Source organism: Protopterus annectens, chromosome 2.part1 (genome assembly GCF_019279795.1).
Source record: "Protopterus annectens isolate FY-2018-M chromosome 2.part1, PAN1.0, whole genome shotgun sequence".
Classification (NCBI taxonomy): Eukaryota; Metazoa; Chordata; order Ceratodontiformes; family Protopteridae; genus Protopterus; species Protopterus annectens.
The window spans coordinates 1,427,004,772-1,427,029,199 of NC_056729.1; positions in this window are offsets into that span (position 1 = coordinate 1,427,004,772).

Here is a 24,428-nt window from a genome sequence, read left to right on the forward strand (position 1 = left end):
CTTAGTCATACGCTTGTCCATCCATGTGAATTGCCTACTGGACACTGGTATACGGCTGTACACATTTCACACCTGCATTTTGCAGTCTCCGGTAGATGGTTTGCATTATTAGCGGAGAGTAAGGCAGGTGCTACGCACATCCCTCCCACGGGCGGGACAAAGCATTGCCTCCGAAACAACACGAAGGCCAGATTCTACATACCCAGACTCCCTTGACTGCAACAGTCGACAGTACCCATTACACATCCTTCATGTGTGCGGGACTGTGATGTGGACGCAGTTCTATGGACCCGGCACCCTGGGTATTTCTGTGCATGTGTGCTGCATTTCATGGACAGCTATCATCAACATTGAACACGCTTGCGGTGCATATGTGTACCTGTGGCGTGGTGGCGACAATGAGATCACGTGAGTAATGCAGGAAGCTAGCAGGCATTCCATGAATGGAATTTTTGGGTCCTACAATGGACACCGATGTGCATATGTCAAGTTAGATGTTGCTGGACTGTGTCCACCTGCCCAGTGCTTTTCACTGCTGGTGTATGTTCCCCAATCGCGGATGTCTGTTTCACTACCCATTCTACATGGTGCTACATAACCAGGTGATTTAGTACTGTGAACAAATGACATACATCCAAAGATGCTGGTTAGCAACTGCTTCATATAAACCTCAGACATCCCAATGGGACATATCCGTCACCGTATTTCCAATATAACACCACCGGAACATGTTGATTTCCTATGTTTTCATTTAACCATGTTGTCTTATAGGTGGGAATGCCATAGTTTACATATCCTACTTGACGTTGTGTGTGTGCCATTAGTATGTGTTCCACAGGTCGCACATCTGTTCCGCTGTATGGTAGCGGGTGCTCCTCATTCTGTTGCTGGCAGATTGAGTGCTGTATGCCGGTGTTGCCACGACGGTCCGGCTTTGTATGTGGAATGTCAACTGTAGTCCCTATGTGTATTTCCTGTGTTATGCCTTACCGCGGCTGTGTAATTTACCCGGGTTTGCAGTTGTGGGTGCCATCTTGGCCATAGGTTGTCCATCCATGACAATTGCCTACTGGACACTAGTATAGGGCTGTACACATTTCACACCTGCATTTAGCATTCTCCGGTGGATGGTTTGCATTATTAGCGGAGAGTAAGGCAGGTGCTACGCACACATCCCTCCCAGGCGGGACACGGGATTGCCTGCAAAGCAAGACCGAGCCCAGAGGCTACATACCCAGAATCCCTTGACTGCAACAATCGACGGTACCCATTACACATCCTTCATGTGTGTGGGACTGTGATGTGGACGCAGTTCTATGGACCCGGTACCCTGGGTATTTCTGTGCATCTGTGCTGCATTACATGGACAGCTATCAGCAACATTAAACACGCTTGCGGTGCATATGTGTACCTGTGGCGACAATGAGTTCAGATGCGCATTGAAATAAGACATCATTCTTTTCGTTAGTCAATTTTTGGGTCCTACAATGGACACCACTGTGCATATGTAAAGTGTAGAGCTTGTCGGACTGTGTCCTTGTGAGCAGTGGGTTTCACTGATGCTGTGTGTTCAGCAATCGCGGATGTCTGCTTGACTACCCATACTGTGTAGTGCTACAGGAACTATGTCTTCCGACACCAGAACCCAATGGTGTATATCCAATGTTGCAGGTTAACAACCACTTTCATACCCAGGGGTCACGATTGGGAGGTATTGCCACTTTATTATCGGAACAACACCTCCAGACTGTGTACATCACGGGAACTTTAGGCCAGTCTTACCGGCCATTTGCAATTGTAATTAGCACACACGTGTCAATACATGTATGATAAGACATATTGTCATGCAGAAGTTAATCTATGTTATTTGGACATTGGCTTCTGCTATTGGCATCCGTTGCTGTGAGTGTTGCCAGTTACCATACACATTGCTTGCTCAGAGGCAGACTACACAATTCTGCACACTACTGTGGTCTCCTTTAAGGACCCTGAGCCAGTGGTCGACAGTACTGCAGCCACTGCATCAATCACATTTGCCATCTACCAGTACCTACAGGACTGCATGAACCAGGCATTCACTTACCCAACTGTGGTTCATTGTACCAATGCCAAGCATCCAGTGTGGTGTACCCCAGCCATACACAGGATGTACAACACGAGGAGGTGGCTACTACAAGGTGGAGCAGACACCTTGTGAGGTATGACACCCTTGGTCATCATATGTGTAGAGTTACACACTGTCGTGCCATGGTCCAGGGCACATTCCACAGATATACCTACATGGACCTGGCTGACAATCATACCACCTTCAGTTGCTATGCTCAACACCTGGGAGGTCACTCCCACATATGCTCTGACTGGGTTCACAAAGAGGTGGAGTTTACTCAACATACACACATTGCCAACAAACAGGCTGACAAATCCAGTAAGGACATCTCCACACCCTCCCCCACACATGAGGAGATGTCTGTACCAGCGGTTTGTGGTCACCAAATGTTCTGTGACACACAGGTGGGACATGCCCTCTCCAGGGTAGTGGACATAGCATCCATGAGACCAGCTGGTGACCCCACTGTGTACTCCACTATCTCATTGAGGTATTAGACCCACAGTTAGGACAGCTATTTCTTTGTAGCCTCACCTCAGGTAAGGTACCCAGGTTGTGTCGCATGGCAACTGTAGTCCCACGTCACAGGGCCAATGCCTCCACTGAGCCTGGTTATTACTGTCCCATTACCATGAGGAGACCTATCTGCAAAGACATGGGGAGGGATCATACTGCGGCTCGTATATGACTGCATAGGGGACATACATACTTTGCATCCAACACGGTTTGTCTTGTTCAGGGCGGTTCATGCCTTTAAAGCATGGGTGACATTTTGGGACAGTCACGAGGCCATTGATGGTGGTGTTGCAGTCCATACAGCCTACCTTGACCTGGCAAAGGCCTTCATCACATTACCCCCCTCAGGTATCGTTGATAAACCCATTGGCTGGGATGTGAACACGTACATCACAGAATGTGTTGGAAACTGTCTATGTGAGACAACCCACACGGTCATAGTTGCTGGCAGCGTGTCAGACCTACTGCCTGTCGCAAGTGGTGTCCCATGGGGCCCTTCCGTGGGTCCACTCCTGTCATACATCTACATTTCCACGGTACAGGCACACACAGGGGTTTTGTGGGCAACATTGTTTGTAGATGACTGCAAAACAGGTGCCATAGTGGGACGGACATCTGACACAGATATCCTTGAAGGGGCCTCCCAGATATGCATATCTGCTGTCAGGGACATGTCCCACAGCTAAATGCTAAGTAATGCAACATCATACCTGTGGAGAACTACTAGGTCACCCTGTCCAGCATATAGGTGGCTGTCCACTCAGCACAGGGGTGATTACCAGGGATCAGGGGACAGAGTTTGCCAGTCACCATTCATTCAACACACACGTTGCTATCGTGGTTGTGTGGGACTTCTACATTGCCCACCTGTTTGTGCAGGGATTCACATCTACATCAGGCTAGGTCATTGTCTCCTTGTACCCATTACGTGTTACACCTATGATTTACTACATTGCCCCATTCAGACTGTATCTGACCATACACCTACAGCAGCTGGGAAGCCCTCATAGGTTAATTGTTGTACAGATGCAGGATGACATCATTTTGTGTAATGCTGCCCCACTTGTAGGACCCCTGCCACATTACGTCACATACCTGCTGTTTAGTGTTGACCTGTGCCTGACATACAAGGCCATGTCATCCCATATGTCATGTGTATGCTTCACCAACTGTATCTGCATCCCTCAGAACCACTAGGGCAGGTGACATTTACCTTGTCACGGTCATTAATGGGATGTGTTTGGTGACACATATATCACCCAGACACTCATAATGCTGTGGATCTACATCACAGTACATGTGAGACAGAGATCCTTCCTAGCCTTGTTCGGGTGTGTTGTCCATTGGATGGAGAATTGCAGGTATAGGCCAGGGATTACATCATTATCCCTGCTTGACGGAGGTACAGCACTATCATGGGTATTTTATCTGAAGCACAGAAGGTTGGCAAAGTCATCCTAACTATGGTGTAGTGTTATGGCTGAACCTGGGACGATGGCCTACCCTGTACCTATGGACGTATGAACCTATATTCATAGTTTGTCACATTTACAATTGTCTATCCCCTATACTCTTTCTCCAGTGTATATTTCTGTGGCACATGATTGTCCTCTGTATTACATGCAGGTATGCTGTGTACAGTGCACATACGTCACAGTTGATGACAGTGTATCTGTGTCCCTAACACTGATATACCGAGGACTACCACACATCCTTCACAACATTACATGCATATGTCCATTCTATTCTTCTTTGGCCTATGGGGGGGTGTTAAGGCAAACATTACACAAGTCCCTGTTTGTGCATGCTTCATGTTGGTGTTTGACCAGGCTCCGTTGCAGTCGTGTGTTGGACAGTAGTGTTTCTGTGTGTTTGCCATGTGTTTTTATTGCCGGTACATCTGTGGGAGGTGTGGTTGGCACATGTTCCTCTTTGCAGGGACACCCATCCTGGGGTTTGTGTCATGCATCTGCACTTGGCACGTGCCATATGTCCTGTACTATTCCCACAGTCATGTATGCCTTCATGCACTACTACTGCGTGTTACTGGATGTTTGTATGTGGTAGACATGGACATTGTGATGGTTGGCTTGACCTATTCCCATGCTAGACTGTACACATCTGTCAATTAAGTTGTTTAAATCAAACTGTAACACTCATTCGTATTTTCAAACTGACAGTCAATAACACAGGAAGCTGAGATTAATAACGTTTTACTACTGTGCAGCAGGAGGCAAAGAACTATGCAGTAAATGTTTAGACATTTGTTTTACTCTATACATGTTACAGCTGTATGAGCATTGGGTATACTATCATCTTTTGCACACATTAATGATGTGGTCAGTCACAAGGCATTTACATCGCTAGAGTCCACAACGTTGCATTCCTACAACAGTGCTCAGGTAATGCTTATTAAATGTTTTCCCATGAGAATAACACAGCCTTGCAAGGCACCTTGTCAATTACAGTGTCCTTCTGTGATTGTAGCTGTTTCAAGGACCCTAGACTGTTCCGATACTGTAGTCAGTTAATTTCTTAATACGTTGCTTTGTCTCTCTGGTAAGGAGTTGTACTGTTATCTTCGATAGAGCTCACAAGGCCATCCTCCTCAGGGGAAGGGGTGATGTTATGCATGTACATACATTTGTTGTTCTGTAATCCAGCAGATAATTAATGCTGACAGACATAAGCCTGCTGTACTGGTTACTGCCAGGATCAGAATTCCATCACACTACAGCTTAGCTTCACCAATTACATGCAGGCTTAGTTCTACTGCCATATTATAAGGTACAATTCAATGCATTATCTAGTATTTCGAGTCTAAACTGGCACTTCATATGTGTTTCTATATATATTTTTCGAACAACATCCATCCGGCCATATGCATGTTGTTCCGTCCTTTACCTTGACCGTGTGTATTTGGCCGTCCGGCAACGCTACTCTCCACATGTGATGTCCCACCTTCCCCTTCTTTGCCTGTAGCACCCTGTTAGGAAGTCCTGTTTGGTGGGCACGTGTTCCGCTATATGTGATCGACTTCACTGCATAGCTAATCATCGATGCGGTGGTTCAACAACCCGACTTGTCCACATGTGTACAGTTATGTGCACCGTGTCGTATGCAAACCTATATGGTTTCGGGTACATACCACATGCAGGATGTACACATTCTGCAGACACATTCACATGCAGCCATTTACATATCTGTACCTGAGGTGGGTTGGTGACATGTGGGGTGCGTATTTGCCCGCGTGGCATTGCCTAACACAAACATCTTACCACATTTCAGGTATGCACATTGTGTGTGGGTGTATAGCTGCACACGGATGCTAGCGGGTTAGGGTGCACAGGTGTACATGGGTGGGACTGACATGTACAATGAGGCTATTGTGTATTACATCTGAATGCATGGGTTCTGCTTCTGGATATTACACTTCAACATCGCCATCCAGTGTATCGACAGAGCGTTGCTGGGTATGGGATATGTTGCTATGCACATGTTTGCCTGTGTTTAAGGTATCTTGATTCCTTACTGTTGTTATGTCAACACAGCTACCCGGCTATGTACTCTCACTACTGCTTGTGACCATTATGGTTGGCACCTTTTCCAATGCCCATAGTGGGGCATGTTATGTGGAAACTTGAATTTGCAGGACTACACATACCCACGGCAAGTGCAGTTGACAGAACTTCACTTGTTTGCCATACTATAAGCTTATTCTGTAAGCATTTAGGTTCCTTATTCATTTTCTTCTGCCATGTATGTGTTTCATATACAAATGTATTATGTTTTATACTACTATTACATGTATATTGCGGGAATATTTTTGGCAGGGGATCTGAGGTCATTTTCCATTTTCCGATTGTTGCAGGGACACAACTGTCCAATCAGGGACTGTCCATGGCACATTGGGACAGCTGGTAACCCTGGTGACCATGCCCATGTCGCTACTGGGGTTGCCACCTTTCCAGTTCCAAGCTGGGATATTTCCGAGACTCACATCTGACTTTACAGGCCGACACATACACACGGTCACTATATAGCATAGGACTTCACTTGTTTGCCTAAATAAAAGCTTATTGTTGTGGCAGTTTGCTTGCTTATTCTGTTTCTTGTGACATTTAGGTATTTCAGTTACAGAAATAACCAATTCATGCTACCATTACATTACATACGGGATATCATTATGTCCTACAATCTTAGCACATTTGCCATTTTAATACGTTTTTGGGACACAACTGCCCATAGAGAGACTGCCCCACCCAGAGTGGAATAGGTGGTGACCTTAGTCGCTGCTCCTATGTCGGTCGCGCTGACATGCTGCTGTACACCTTCTCTGAGTGTAACCACTGGCGGTGCATTGCGGGACAAACGCGGTCTTATCGTATCCTTTGCTCCTTGGATGGGTACACTTAAGCCTTCGTGGCTTGTATTTGCTTCTCCGTTTATTTGGGACGGGTACTATGTTGCATACTCTACGTGCGTTTCATTCTGCACGGGACCTGGCTGCTGCCATTACTATTATGGGCGGACCGTGGCTGTCAGCACATTAGGTTGCTCACCTCATGCCGGCTTAGACACGCCTCCAGACGCATCCTACCTGGGCTCGCTCACGTACACTACGCACGTGTCTGTGGTTGCGGTGCACTCTCATTAATATGCATATGGCGCTACTGCGCCGGCTATTCACCGCACCGCCGGCGCAGACCTTACGCCGGCCTTGCGCCGAGCTTCATGAATCCCGGGGACAGTGCTTGCAGATGAGATCATTTGTACAGACATGAATAAAGCAATATCAGTACTTCTTTATATTAAGGCATTCCAAGGCCGGTCTCACATCCTCTATTTTTGCTCATGGAAGCATGACACTATTAGATGTCAATTAAATTCTCTGAAAAAGTAACAGTCAGTCCTCTAACTGAATCTCCAATTACAAGAAATTCTTTCCGACCAGTTCTGAAGAATCTTCAGATTCTAATTCAGTAATATCTGTTCTATCAATGGTTACAAAGAAATGACCTTCATCTTAATTAGTCTTGTTAATTCCACTGTTTTGATTATTACACTTGCGAATAAACAAACAGAATATCGAATCCAGATAACAATGGATGCAGAAAATATTGATAAGCACTTTTGTTCCTTTATTAATTCACAGAACTTCATCAGATAAATTGCATACCACCTCACTTCCTTTATGTAGAGAGTTAAAAAGCCTATCACGACTCTAATTTAATTAAAACAAATTATCCTATCAACTTAAAGGAACTACCTACATAAAAACAATTCCCCATTATTTACATCCAACTAGCAAACTTTCAAGAACGTACACGAACAGAAACCGATTTTGAAACCAGTGTGTTGCAAGTATACATTTTCTTCCTTTTCAGATATTAAATGTAAATAAAAATGTGCTAAAATTGTAAACATCTAAACATTAAATAATTTAAATGACTTAAGTAAAACTCCAATAACAGTAATCCGTGCCTCTATATAATATCAGATTTCAATGGTAAAAGACTACTTATTGAACTTCTGTCACTGATTCCAGGGGGTTTGGGTGGCATTCACCAATATCTGCCTGCACATTTCTCTGTACTCTAAAAAAGCTGACCAATTCCGCCGCCCCCATTAACAACCAGTTTTTATTTTGTATTCTTGAAAAAGTTTTTAAAGTTGGGACAATTTGTAGTACGTCTATAAAGAGTAGGCTTACTGTCTTTCTTCCACACAGAATACACATGTTGATATATTCTTTTTCTAAGAGCATTTTCACTCTTCCCTAATTGATGCACAGGACAAACATGTAGCATTATAAGTCACTCCTTTCGTATTACAATCTAAATTACCCAATACAGGGAAGACCCTTTGGTGGTTGCCTACAGTAATATATATGTAGTCTCAAAGTCTGTACATTCTCTACAGGCACAACACTTTCTCATTCCCCCCCCCCTTTTTTTTTTCTTTATTCCTTGTTTGTTTTTCTCAAATAAATTCTTCATATTCTTCTCTCTCCTGAAAACAAAATAAAGAGAAGAACCCAGACTCTCTGTTAATTCAAACATGCCAAATACAACTTGCCAGTTCTTTTCAATAATATGCTTCACAATGAGTGACTATGAGCCATAAGTTAGCATATAGCTAATGTTTTTTCTAAGTCATTCCCCATCACTACAGACTGAAAACCCAGGTGCCTTTTATGTAGGCAATTCCTTTCAGGTATTGAGATAATTTGTTCAATTAATGTAGAGTTGTGATAGGATTTTTAACTATATATAAAGGAAGTGAGGTAGTATGTAATTTATCTGATGAAGTTCTGTGAATTGTTAATAAAAGAACAAAAGCGCTTATCAATATTTACTGTGTCTGGTTTATCTGGATTCGAGACTTTGTCTGTTGTTTATTCTTGTCTTATTAGTTTATTATTAAGGTTTACTGCACACTTGCAAGCATACAATTATCATCCACAGCTGGCTTTGTACATCCACAATGTCGGTTTTCCTCTTTTTTTTTTTTTTTTTTTTTTTTACAGTAATTTTCAATCCTTCTACATTCAATTTTGATTTTTTCCTTTTCACCTGCCCCTTGCCTCTTTTTTCTACCTTCTCTTTTAAAACAATTTCTGCCTTTTTTTGTGACTGAAGTTTTCTGACAGAAAAATGTTATCATTCCCTGTAATATGTGAATTGCATAACAAATCAGTATTTTTAGTACGTATTCTCTTTGCTTTATGGAAGTACGTATTCTCTTTGATTTATGGAAATATATCAGTTTCTTTTTCTTCCTCCTTTGTTGCGAACTACTTCATTTCTTTTTTATTTCCTTCTATACACCAAGTCTTCACATTGCTGTATATATAACGTCAGTGGCATTATCTTGTTTTATGGGGTGGAGTGGGCTTTACAGACAACAGACACTTCTTTTCCAAATATGTTCTCTTTGCTCTTTGGCTAACATTTATCTCATCAGTCCAGTCACTAATATATATAACAAAAGTTCTCCAAGCAGTGCCAATTACACAAGTGCAACTGTCATCAGAAAGTCTAAACTTACTACTAACGGTAAGCAAATCATCCAACCTTTGACATGAGGAACACAGATCAGTGATATGAGGTATTACTTTTAAATATGCATAGCACTTACTAAACTATACAAAACATTTGTGCTTTAGCAAATAATTAATGGTGTACTCATTTAAGGAATCCATATTTAGCACCAAATTAATAAAAAAATTCTAATAAAACAAAATAATCAAAATCAGTTAAAGAACTCAAAGTGAATTTAAATCAACTTCTATGAGAAAAATCATGGAAAACAATATACAGCTAAATATTAAATTAAGTACAGTAAAGTTGTTGCTCTGCACAAGTTGTGAAGGCTGCACAAAATCTGGAATTCTTTTGCATCACACACAATCATACTACCTCTTTTTAACAGTAAAGATCAATAAACCACAAACCAAGACAAGATTGTCCTAAATTAAATACCTGCACTGGCTGAGTTTTTAACTGAATCGAGGACAGAAGCTGCTGTTAAAAAAGGGATAATTAGTACAGCACATAAATATTGCCCAATAACTATAAGAATCAATCAGAACAGGTCAGAAAAGATTGGGAAGAAAAAACAAGTAATCTCCGTGGTTTCCCCAAAGTCTCAAAACAACCCACTAAAGTGTAGTGGGTCCAAAAACAAAACAGTGTAAGAAACTTCTCTGTGTGGAAGATTTTCAGTCCATATATTTCTAGTTAGTCACTGTATATTAATCAGATCAGACAATAGTAGTAGAAGTAGCGAACGTAAACTCAAGTCAAAAAGTAATACTAGAAAATATATAATTCTACAGCATTACTAAGTATTCGAAAGTAATCCAAGCAAGGCAGGCCATCTGTTTCCAGTCGAAAATCCTTCATTAAATACACAGACAAGCGATCCAAGTAAAACAAAAATAGAGTAATAATTTCCTCACAAGCTTTCTAAATATATATATACACTTTTTATCAGGCATGGGAGTGGTTTATTGTGCTGTAAAACAAAGTGTTTTTGGTACACATGTTAAATTCACATCCCTTCCCCCAACAGTGGTTGACATTCGAGCTGGTCCTGCCCTACCTAGTAGCTGTCATAATAATATATAGCCCTAATGTACTTTAATGGTACATCTTATTTAACCAAATTATTAAGTAGATTATTCTGTGATTTTATCCAAGGCAATATACTACATGGCTGGAAATATATCAACCTTAGTTCATTTTGCGATCAAAAATTATATATAAAAATATAGATACACATTTTGCATGTAAAAATCAGTTTCTATTTTCAAAACCTATTGTTAACAAAGATCGCTTTCGTCCTTCTAGACTTCTTCAGGTCTGTGTACAAGAACCTTAAAAACCTATATAATTCTATAATTAGTTAGTATTGTTATTACAATCATTTTGAATAAAGTGGAAAAAAGAGAACCAGAAAAAAATAAAAATAAGACAAAATGTATGTATGATGATGGAAACAAAATATACACTTAAATTTCAAATGATTTAAAATGGTATTTAAAACCAATTTGTAGAGAAAAAAAAATAATAAAATAAAATACAATTAGTCATATAAACAATGTGGCAATTTTCTAAGTTCCAGTGCACTTTTAATTGAACAGTAGTTCCTGATCTGGTGCCTTTATTTCGCGATCTGCTGCATCTTTTCCTTTTTAAGTGTCTGCCAGGAGCTACGGACATATGATTAGCCAGATGTTTGCATTCCTGTCCACGTTCCAGCAAAATACCCAACTGTAGGATTTCCTGTAGTATGGAAGAGCAAATTGTTTTATAGCTTGGACTTTATTACTAGATGTTAGTGCTGCTTTTAGTGTTAATTTAAGCCTTCTAAAAATATTCCTTATTGAGTTATATTTGCATTTGTTCATATTTTATTGTTGATCCTTCATCAGTTCCCAAATATATACTCCCTCTTGCTCAAGTTCTTTTATATCACATTCCTTTCCCAAACTGATGTTTTCTTGGTACTGCAGCTTTCCTGCTTTAAAGGTTGCTTTTGCACATTTATCAAGACCAAATGACATTCTTATATCATCTGAAAAAGTTTTAACCACTTGCAGTTGTGCATTTCAGTAACTCATCTGATGAACTAAACTGTACAGTTTTAAGTCATCCACAAAAAGATGAGAGGCCTTTAGACTTTGTTGTTTTCTAGCCATGGCCTAATGTATTAAGTAGACAGCTTAATGGGTTAAGGGCAAGACAGAATAACAGCGGTGACAGAGTGTCACCATGAAATATCCCCCTTTGAATTCATATCCCTGGAGTAGTAATTTGTCCTTTATCCCGGCTTAATTGCATGGTGGTCTGTCGCTGTAATGTAATCGATCAGTGTAGGATGTATCGTATACATTTTAAACCACTCTTTTATCCATGAGTATGGGATACTGTCAAATGCTTTTTTGTAGTCAGTCTGTGTCATACTTAGATTCTTCCACTTTTCACAGTTCACCATTATGACTTTAACAACAAATGATCCTTTTTTCTACATGACTTTCTTGTATTACCCTTTTGTTCTATTGCCATGATTGAGTTTTCTTCTAGATGACTATAAACTCTGTCACCGTCAGTTCTTGTGTATAGTTTATACATTGTCAGGAGGCAAGTTATTGGTCTATAATTTTTGGGATAACTTGCAGGTTCACGCTTAAATAACAGCATTGTTTTTCCTGTTGTTAACCAGGCTGGTGTCTGTTTGGAGTACACATGTAAATAGAACTTGTGCATTGCTAAAATCTTCATTCAAAGATGTTAATTCTTTTAGGCAGAAGTTAGGTACTACATCCGGGCTTTGGGTTTTCCAATTTTTCTTAACTTTATTTCAATCTCTCTGGCCGTTACTTCATTTCATATCCTGTACATTTGAACTTCTTATTCTGTCTTTTACTTCTACATTCCATTTAGCATCTTTATGTTCAACAGGATCTTCATAGATATTTCTCCAAAACGTACCCATTTCTTTTTTGGGTGGTCTTTCAGTTCCTTTTGCCTTGTTTCCCAGTTCTCTATGCAACTTTTTGGGGTCATCAGTAAATTGCTTATTTTGTACTTTTCCTTCATATTTATTTGCATATCTTCTAAGATTTTCTGCCTGTGCTGAGATTTTTAGTTTATTTGCAATAGGGCATGATAGATCCTGATCTGTTCTGATACAGTGCGTTACTATTATGACATCTGTCTTTTGAGTATTTTTCTTGACCAGTTCCCTCTTCTAACAGAGACGCTTCTTGTCTTAGTTGCTTTATAGTTTTCTGTATTCGATACTTCCATGATGGTATTCAGTTTATCCCCTTCCTTTCCCTTACTACCCTGTATTTTTGTGATAGAAATTTATCAGTTATTAATTTAGCTGCACAGTAATATAGCCTGTTTACTTCTGTTATATTGCATGGATCTGTATGGACAGATCTAAATACGGTGTTCATTTGTTTTATCAAACCTTTAACTTTTGGGGTTTTTTACCTTATGTAGTTTATTTCTTCCATTGATCTTAATATGGCTATCTATCTCAATTAAATCAAGCAACTCTTCTCTTAGCTCAGTTTCTTCTAAACCAAGGGCACATTTTTTTGTTCTCCATTTCCTGTGGGCATTCTATAGAAAGTTTTATAGCTTCTTCCTGTGGCACATTCTCTTCAATTTCATCCTGTGTCATCCGTTGCTCTGGCATATGGGAACTCACTGGCCTATCACTCCTCAACATTGACTGCGTCAGAACTGCCACAGTTACCTGATCCTTCCCTTACTCTCCAGCTTCAAGTGAACTTTTATACTGGTTTCCTGTGGAAGGATCCAAAAATGTCTTCATATGGCAACTGATTAGTTGCTTCCTGTTCCACTGGTTTCTCCTTAATTTGGATGTCCATTCCTCTATCCTGCTGTGATGTTGTTTCTGCGTTAGATTTTCTACACTGAATCCTTTACCTTGCAGGTACTCCATAACCTCAGTTTCTATTTCTTTAGTTTCTCCATTAATCTTCTTTTCTAGTTTTCCTCTTTGTCTTCTTATTTTTGTATTTTTAGGTTTCACATGTCCAGATTTCTTTGCCTGTATTTCTCTTCAAATATCTTTGGCGCTGCTCTTTTTGTATTGCTTAGTTTTACTTTCTCCTTTGCATAGATATTACACCAGTTTTCTGTACAGCCTGAAACATGCCCTGTCAGGACAACTTGAGTCACTTTTGAAATACACAGTCTCAAAACAGGCTTTGTATCTTGAGAATGGAAGACTGCAACTGTTATCCCACTTCACAAGGGTGGATCACCAATCATCTCCAGAAACTGCAGACAGAGTCTGATGTGCAAAGCCATGAAACGAATTCTGAAAATTTTCAGCAAAGACATAGGCAACCTTCAGTCACTGGATCCAGTTGGCTTTGTCAAAAGAAGGTCATGCCTACTAAACCTGGTGAACTTCTTTGAAAAGGTCACCAAGATGAGGGAAAATGGCGGAAACGGTCTACCTGGATCTTGCTAAGGCATTAGATACAATACACCAATACTGGAGTGTACACAACAACAATATAACATAAGAGATGAACATGATGAAAAATAAAAAGCCGCTCGACCAAACCACAGTAATTTATTGTAAAAACGAACAATGTTAAGCGCTTTCAACTGATAATCCAGTCATCATCAGAACAAAATGGCGAAGATAAAATACAGTTTTATATAAACTCTAATTACTTAATTACATAAAAAGCGCGCCAAAAATTTAAAAGCTGTACAACATACCTAATGAGGAAATTCAAATCTAATGCATCACTAAAATGAGTAAATAAATATACATATATACACAATAGATATATCCCATGTTAACTCTAAATATAAAATACTGTATAAAATGCACATAATCAAATCACTCATCAATTGTACTACATGAAAGCCTCCTCAAGTAATACTAATTATTAAATAAATACAAAACATTATTTCATGTAAATACAAAACATTATTTCATAAAAATGATTATAATATCCTACTGATAAGATCTTAAGCTAAAGCCAAAAATTGCAGATAAGGCACAGAATATATATGATAGAAAAAATAGAAAAATGTTACGTGATGTGGAATTATACAAGTGTAACAGAGCCTATATATGGCCATCAGATAGGGCTCAGGAACATATACATGGTAACAATAATCCTAGGAAACAGCCTAAAGGCTCATATAGGGATGAAAATTTTCAGGGGGGCAGATTTTTTCCAGCCCGAAATACATACAAACAGTGGACAGCACAAAGGAGATGAACAAAGAATGTCATTTACTTCCTGATACATATGCAGATGCTAATATCTCTATGAGTGCGACAGAATTTATGAGTACAGGTTTAAATAATAGTTATGATTTGGTCAATCATAGTACTATTAACACAAGTACACATCAGCAGCAGAATATTATGACCACACAATGGATTTAATGTATTCAATTATACAGATTTAGAAATTGATTTGGCCTTTATTAATTTAATGAGTAAGGGAATGAAATTTATACCTACTATAGGGGACAACTTGGTGGACAATATCATAGAAATTAAGTTATTTTGTCGGAGATTAAACCTTGCCATACAATTTGACAAAGGTGTAGCCTTCAAATACTATGAGGGAGGAACTGAACTTAAAAACAAAAGTACATATATTCCGAATTCCCACCCACAGGTTAGCAACTTTGAAAATCTTGTATGTAAAGATATTTATTGGCTACATCATAAAACTAAGAAAAAGAAAAATAATCTCATGACCTATCATGACAATCTTACATCCGAAGAAAGAGAATGTCTTAACAAATGTATGCAAAATAAGGACGTTAGAATCATAAAGCCTGACAAGGGGGGGGGGGGGGTGTAGTTGTCTATTACACCCATGAATACAATTTGCATCTTCATAACCTCCTACATGTTTCAGGTAATTATGAAAATGTGTCAATCAGATCAACATTGGATACAAGAGAATAGATCTGGCCATTGAAGAGTATTTAATAGATAGCAGAATTACAAATGAATTATACTCTTTTTTAAAAAATGACTATCCAATTTTGGCTAAAATGGTGGGGATTCCTAAGGTTCATAAATCTATTGATAACCCACCATTCAGACCCATCGTGTCTGGTTCCAAATCCAAAACGTTCAACATTGGGGTATTGATCGATAGATGGTTAAAACACATTTACAATGACATTCCACATCTTGTAAAGGACTCATGGGATTTCTTGGGGAAACTTACGAAAGACAAATGGAACTCGAAATTAATTTTTCTAACTATTGATGTAGATGTAGTGGACCTGTTTTCTTGCATCCCCAAGGACACAGGTCTGGAATTTTTGCTAATAGTTTAAGACAATATTCAGGCTACAGTTGGGATAAGATATGTTTGATTTGTGACATGATGTCTTTGGTACTGGACTATAATTACATAGCATTTCAGGGGGAGTACTTCAGACAAACACAAGGAGTCGCCATGGGAGCGTCATGTGCACCCATTTTTGCGAACTTAGTCATGTTGGCATGGGAGTCAGAATTTCTTTTTAAAAGTCAATACTACTCTGATATAGAGTTTTATGCTAGATATTTGGATGATCTGTTTATATTATTGAAGGCACCCGTGGATAAGACAGATGAATTTGTGACATTTCTTAATGGTACCATGGAATTTTTAAAATTTACATATAATTATAGTATTAAGGAAATTGCTTATTTAGATGTTTTGGTTAGCCATTATGATAATGGATTTGCTACCAGAATCTATAGGAAAATAGAAGTTATGTTCTTACCATAACGTTCCATGTTAGTTGTCTTCTTCTCGCCTTCATTCTTGCTGGATGGGTTCGGAGCCGACCTCGGCTCCGACTCGGCCACTCTAAAAGCTCGAGAGTTGGTTCCACCGGCTCGAGGCTCCCCTTATATCCCACAATGCTAGGCGAGAGTTACCTCAGATCTCGTTTGTAAGCTAACCCCAGCTTATAATAGTAACAGAATCATTCTAAAACAGAGTCCACCTCTAAAAACAGGAAGAAGAAGGGTGACCTACATCCTGATCCAGGAAATATGCACAACAGCATATGCCTAAGAAAGAGGTGGTAGAAAGAGAGGTCACGATCACAACTCCTCTAGGTCTGTCCAGGCCAGGGGAAGGAGGGTGGGGCGCAGAAGAAGGCGAGAAGAAGACAACTAACATGGAGCGTTATGGTAAGAACATAACTTCTATATGTTAAGTTGTCTATCTCGCCTTCATTCTTGCTGGATGGGACAGCGTCCTAGCACCTTGTCCCGGGTGGCCTAACGGAACAGACTCCTGAGAACAGTGGAACCAAAATTAGCTCTATGCCTAGAAGCTAAATCCAACTTATAATGAGAAATAAAAGTGTGAGGAGTAGCCCAAGTAGCCGCTGCACAAATGGTGTCAATAGGCAGTCTGTCTTGGAAGGCTAAAGAAGTAGCCAAAGCTCTGGTGGAATGGGCTTTAGGTTTATTAGGCAATTTTTGTTGTCTAATTTCATACACCAGGGAAATCAAAGATGTTAGCCATCTGGATAGTGATACCTTTGAAACTGAAAGTCCCTTTCTGCTTTCCGCATAGGAGACAAACAGCTGATCAGATTTTCTGAATTGTTTTGTTCTATCCAAGTAGTACCTCAATTGACGATGAACATCCAGGCAGTGTAATTTTTGTTCAGACCTATTGGAATACTCTGGAAAAAAGACAGGGAGGTCAATGCTTTGGTTTAGATTTGATGTCGAGACCACTTTAGGCAAAAAGGACGGGTTAGTTCGTAAGGATACTCTGTCCTTATGAAACAAAAGATAAGGAGGACGACAACTGAGTGCTTGAAGCTCTGAAACTCTTCTAGCTGATGTAATAGCTACCAGAAAAAGAGTTTTCCATGATAACAATTTCAAGGAACAGGAAGCTGCAGGTTCGAAAGGGGAAAGAATCAAGGAAGCAAGAACTAAATTTAGGTCCCAAGGAGAAGGAGGATTTCTTATAGGAGGTCTGAGAAGAAAAACTCCTTTCAAAAAGGCTTTGCAAAGTTTGTGGGAGCTTAGGGCAGATTCAGAAATACCCACATGGAAGTTAGAAATAGCTGCCAATTGAACCTTAAGTGTAGATGGAGATGAACCTGCATGGAAGAGTTCAGCTAGAAAATCAAGGACTAGTTGGATGGAAGCGGTGAAAGGATCTATGTCCTTTCCTTGTGCCCAATATGAGAAGCGTTTCCACTTACTCAAATAAATCTTTCGAGTGGAAGATTTATGGGAAGCTATCAATATATCTCTAACAGAGTGAGATAATTGAGGAAGCCTGGCTACGGTTGGAACTGGAGGAACCAAGCAGTGAGGTTCAGAGAGGGGAGGGAGCGATGAACCTGACCCGACTGATGGATCAAAAGATCTGGAACTAGGTCCAGATTCCAAGGTCGCTCCAAGAGAAAACGATGTAGGAAGGGGAACCACACTTGTCGAGGCCAGTAAGGAGCAATGAGGATCAAGGAGGCCTTCTGAGCGATAGCTTTCTGAATTACTTGAGAGATCAGTGGGAAAGGAGGGAATGCATACAGAAGTCCCCGGGGCCAAACTTGGACTAGAGCGTCTCTGCTGGGTTGTGCCTGGTAAAGGGAATAGAGTGAAATATTCTCTGCACTTGCTGTTTTGGGGAGTAGCAAAAAGATCGCAGCAAGGCTGACCCCACTTGAGAAAAATTTCTCTCACTACAGAGTCTTTCAGAGACCACTCGTGAGGCATGAGAATAGCTCTGCTCAACTTGTCCGCAATATGATTGGACTTCCCGGGGATGTGCGTTGCTATCAGAAAACGCTGAGAAGAAATCGCCCATTGCCACAGTCTGAGTGCTTCTCGACACAGGGGATATGATCTGGTTCCGCCTTGTTTGTTGATGTACCACACTACAGACATATTGTATGTCTGGATTGTAATTGTTCCCAAGGGAAGAGAGTCTTGAAGGGCTTGCAACGCTAAAAGCACTGCTCTCATCTCCAGAACATTTATGTGCAAGTGGCATTCGTTTGGTTGCCACGTGCCCTGGACTGTCCTGCCCTGATAATGCCCCCCCCACCCGATCAGGGAGGCATCCGTTGTCAGTGTAGCAACCGGAGGAGGTGGAACAAAGGGTCTTCCCGACAGGAGCTGGGGGGAAGACATCCACCACATGAGATGCTTTTTGCACGCCTGCGTGATCACAATGGTGTGAGACATTGGAAGTTCCTGGTATGACCATTGAGTAAAAGCATCCACTGAAGGATCCGCATGTGATATCTGGCTAATGGAAGGAGAGGTATGGCCGCTGCCATAATTCCCAACACCTTTAGAACTAACCTGGCTTTGATTCTGTTGTTGTTGAGAAGGAGTGATACCAATTTGTGAATGTCTGATATCCTTTGGTGTGTTAGCCTTGCAGACATGTTTATAGTATCTAGATTTGCGCCTATGTAGGTAATAGTACGACAAGGCGACAACACAGACTTTTCGCAATTTATTGAAATACCCAGTTTTGACAAACGCGAAAAGTATAATCTCTGGCCATCAGAAGGAGATGCTTGGTGGGAGCTGTGAGGAGCCAGTCGTCCAAGTATGGAAACACCTGGAATCCTTGTCGTCTCAGGTGAGAAGCTACCACTGCCATGCATTTGGTAAACACCGGGGCAGTGGTGAGACCAAAGGGCAGGGCCCTGAACTGAAAATGACTGGTTCCCAGCCTGAAGCGGAGGAATCTTCTGGAGCGTCTGTTCATTTTTATGTGATAGTACGCATCCCAAAGGTCTATAGAGCACATCCAGTTTCCTTTGCCCAAAGGGAAGGATGGATTGCAGCGTGACCATCCGAAATCTTGTTTTCTTGACTGATTTGTTCAAGACACTGAGATCCAAAATTGGTCTCCAGTCCCCTGTTTTCTTTGGAACTAAAAAACCTTGAGTAGATTCCGGATCCTTGTTGGTCTGCTGGCACTGGCTGAATTGCTCTTTTTGCAAGCAGTTTTGAAATTTCCAAAGCTGCTAGATCCCTTTGAGCGGGTGGAACATCTGGAAGGGATTTTTGACTGATTTGGAAGCGAAGAAAGGGGATAGAATAGCCTTCGGAAATGATGGACTGTACCCATTTGTCTTGAGTCAGGGATAGCCAGGCTTCTGGGTACAGTGACAATCTTCCCCCGGCTGCCTCCGAAGATGGGCAGTCGGGCAACACCTCAGGGATGCTGAAAGGGCTTGTCAGGGAAGGCTTCCCGATTGCCCTGGTTTTGCGGACCCCCCCTGCCCCTAGGGCAACGTCTACCATTGTTATTCCCACCTCTGCCTTTGGTAGGAAAATGACCCTGTGCGTCAGGCGAAGTCCCTTGAGATTGTTTACGGAACCACATCTTTCCACCCTTCTGGCCTTTGGGGTAAGGCCTGGAAGGAGTTGAAAAACGGACTCCGACGGCAGAAAGGGTCTTGCCATCAGTCTCGCACCTAGTCAGTGTTTCTTTCACTTGAGGACCAAAGAGAGATGATCCATCAAAAGGGGAGTTCGTGAAAGACGTCTTGAAAGGGTCCGCAAAATTGCATAGCCGCATCCAGGCGTGCCTACGTAAGGCCACACCTGTCCCTGCGGCTCTGCTCGCTCCATCAGCCGCGTAAGAAAGGAGGCGCATGGAGGAGTTGGATATGGAATTAAGGGTAGCCAGCTGCGTGTTCATCTTGTCTTGAAAACCCGCAGCTGTAGGATCCTTTAACATTTCACTCGCTTCCTTGATCAAGTCCCTTTGAAGACGAGTGAAATGGCACAGGTAGTTCAGCGAACGCATGGTAAATGTCGCTGAGGAGAACATCCGCTTCCCGTACCTATCCATGGACCTAGATTCCTCGTTAGGTGGATGGACAGGTACTGAAGGATCAGCCAGTTCCTTCTTTGTGGCAGCAGCTACCACCATAGCATCCACAGAAACTCCTTTTGTTAAAATTGCTTGTCTGCTGGAGCTGTGATGAACTTAGAGGGTCTCCTGGGAGTGGGGTCCACTGAATCAGGAGCCGTCCATGCCTTCTTAGCAACCACCTGCATGAGGGGGTCAAGGGAGGGACACCCAGGAGGTGGAAGGACGAGAGCCAACGCCTCAAGATACACAGATTAGTCCTCCGAAGGGTTGAGGGCTGGCCAATTTCCCTCTGTTTCAGGATCTCCAGAATGTCTGCAAATGAGACATCTTCAGAAGGGGAACGGGGAACCCTCAGAATCATCCAAATCTGTGTCTGGCGTGATGGACTCAGGTGAGTCAATGTGTTTCCTCTTACACTTCCTCTTCCGAGGGGCTCTTCTGCCAAATCAGGAGAGGCCTCGGAAGAGGATGAAATCCCACAGGGGCTCCTGAGGAGCTGGCTCTCTGCGGTCCGGGATGAGGGAGTGAGTCGACTTACCCTGAGGCAGCATAGAGGGAGGGGGACGGAGCCGACTGTGGAGTAGAGCCAGGCTCTAACACACTCCGCATGACCTCGAATGCACCCCTGTCAGGCAGAGCCAGAGGTCCCCGCTCCGAGGAGCTAAGAACCCCCCTCGGCACCGACAGTGATGGCTCCGAGGTCGATGTCGGAGCCGAACTCACCAGCGCCGAAGCCCGAGGGAGGGGGGTCGGACAAGGGTCCGATGCCACTCACCCCCTCGGAGCCGACGAGGGAAGCCCGGCGCCGAGATTCTTCCAAAGAAGAAAACGGAGCCGACGACGGAGCCTAAGACAACTGTATCGGCTCTGACGTAATCACAGTCTCGGTTCCGACGCGACCCGGCTCCGAACTCAAGAGAGTTGAAGGAGGAAAATGTTGATGGACCGGGGCAGGCATCGACTGATGAGTCGGGCTCTGAAGCATCTGGGCTAGTGCCTCGGACTTAAGTAGTCGACTCACTACCCTCTGAAGGTCATGATCCAACAGCCTCGATGACCTAGAGGAGTGAGACCTCTGGCTCCGTTCAGACAGCAGGGGAGATCCTGGAGCCGAATGAACGGAGCCAAGAGATGGTGACCTGGACCTCTTCCTAGTTGTCGGCTCCGAAGGTCTGGTGGAGCCGACACGGAACTCAATAACCCCGGCTCCGGCGGGAGCCGAGGGAGCCACAGAAACTGTGGACTGAGACTTATCGGCTCCAGCCGGAGCCGATAAAGGCAAAGGTTGAGAAACCTGAGGTCTCGGCTCAGATGCGGAGCCGAGACCTAGATGCCTTAGAGGGCTTCCCTGTTGAAACAGACAGGGAATCCTCTGGCTTCAGTAAGCCTCTAAGAATTAATTTATTTTTTCTTTCCTGCAGGACCCTGGGGCTGAAGCCATGGCACACAGCACAGGAGTCCTGCAGGTGCAAAGGCCCCAGACAATAGACACAAGAAGTGTGAGCGTCTGTCAGAGACATTTTCTGACAGCACGCATCACACTTCTTGAATCCGGAGACCTTTGCTTCTTTAGACATTTTTGTCTGACAGGTGTACACAAACACGCACACAAACACACAAGTTATACCCTGTCAGATTAGCAAAATAAATTTAGTAGTAATACTAGTTATTTAAAACTACAATAAACTACAATAAACACACACACTCCACTAGGGAAGGGAAGGCCTGTAGGCCCAAGGAAAGAACCAAAGGTTCTTGGGGAAAGAAACGGAAATTATTTTGGGTAGGGGATAAAAGTTTTCTAACCTACACTAACTAAGAAAAAATATTAACTTAAAGGGGTTTGAAAGACTAATTTTCACAAGAAAAATAGTACTCACCAGGAACCGGTAGAAACAACCAACCTCGAAGCTGTAGCGGCAAACGAGATCTGAGGTAACTCTCGCCTAGCATTGTGGGATATAAGGGGAGCCTCGAGCCGGTGGAACCAACTCTCGAGCTTTTAGAGTGGCCGAGTCGGAGCCGAGGTCGGCTCCGAACCCATCCAGCAAGAATGAAGGCGAGATAGACAACTTAACATCCAACATTTTTGAATGATTATATTCATTTCACTAGTAACCATCCTCCACATATTTTTCGAAATGTGGTTAAAGGGCAATGTATAAGAGCAGCCCGGATGTCATCCACACAAGAGATTTTAGAGGTTGAGATATCCAATATATACAATCTATTTTTTAAGCGTGGATATCCTGAATATATGCTAAAGGACATTACCCAGTATGTTCTCAGGGAGTGAGGACATAAATATCCACCATTATTGGGGAATTATGACCACAGCAGTATGGATTTACGGAATATGACTAAGGAATTTAATTATGGAAATAACACGTCCAATAGAGTTTGTGTTTTGACTTATACCCCATTTGTACATGCCATTAAGGAGATTTTACAGAGACATTGGGATGTAATTACTACTCATAACTTGGGCCTGCAGTTGGATAACATCCCTAGATGCGTATACAAGACAGCACCTAATTTGAAGAAATTATTAGAGAAAGCTGGTACTAATAATCAACGATCTGATAGATTTAAGGGTACATTAAAGTGTGGCTCTTGTAACCAGTGTAGATACATCATTGAAGTTACTAGAGTTCATCTTGATGACATCAATCACACCACAATTAAGTGTAGATATGGAAATTGTAACACCAAGCAGGTGGTCTATATAGCAACATGCGTACGTTGCTCTGCTTATTATATAGGAAAAACAGAACGTCAGTTTAAAAAACGTATTTATGAACATCATTATAAAATACAGAAGCAGGACAGCAATAATGCTTTATGTAGACACATTTTAGAGAAAGGGAACGAACATAGGTTTTTATTTGCTATTATAGATCAGGTCATATGCTCACCCTGTGGAGGGAATTGGAAAATGCTTTTGGCATTGTTGGACAGTAAATGGCAGATCTATACTGATGCCACTAGACCCCCTGGTTTAAATGATTATATCAGCATTAAACCTTTTTTGGCTTTAGCTTAAGATCTTATCAGTAGGATATTATAATCATTTTTATGAAATAATGTTTTGTATTTACATGAAATAATGTTTTGTATTTATTTAATAATTAGTATTACTTGAGGAGGCTTTCATGTAGTACAATTGAGTGATTATGTGCATTTTATACAGTATTTTATATTTAGAGTTAACATGGGATATATCTATTGTGTATATATGCATATTTATTTACTAATTTTAGTGATGCATTAGATTTGAATTTCCTCATTAGGTATGTTGTACAGCTTTTAAATTTTTGGCGTGCTTTTTATGTAATTAAGTAATTAGAGTTTATATAAAACTGTATTTTATCTTCACCATTTTGTTCTGATGAAGACTGGATTATCAGTTGAAAGCGCTTAACATTGTTTGTTTTTACAATAAATTACTGTGGTTTGGTCGAGCGGCTTTTTATTTTTATTTTTCATCCTGTTCATCTCTTCAGTTATAATACTGGAGTATAAACCACTTAGAAACGAACACGTAAGGTACTGTCCAAAGGGAACCACAGCTAACCCACATAATAAATTTTGAACTGGAATTAAATGCTTTTGTTCTCTTTACTTTATAAAGAACTTCATCAGAATAAATAATACAAAAACAATAGCACATTTAAATGTCAATCGTGATGTCATTGGTTAAAAAAACAATCGAATGTTTAGGTTATTTAAATGAAGAAATTCTTAAAAAAAGCCATCAGTTTAAAACAAAATTATAGGTTCATAGGTTTATACTAGGCTATCTGCCCTAAGGCATTTATAAGCCTAGCCCAAAGTTTTGTGGCTTACGCCACCCCTTATATGAAAAAATACTGTGCCCATTAGTTTGTTGTGCCTCTGTCC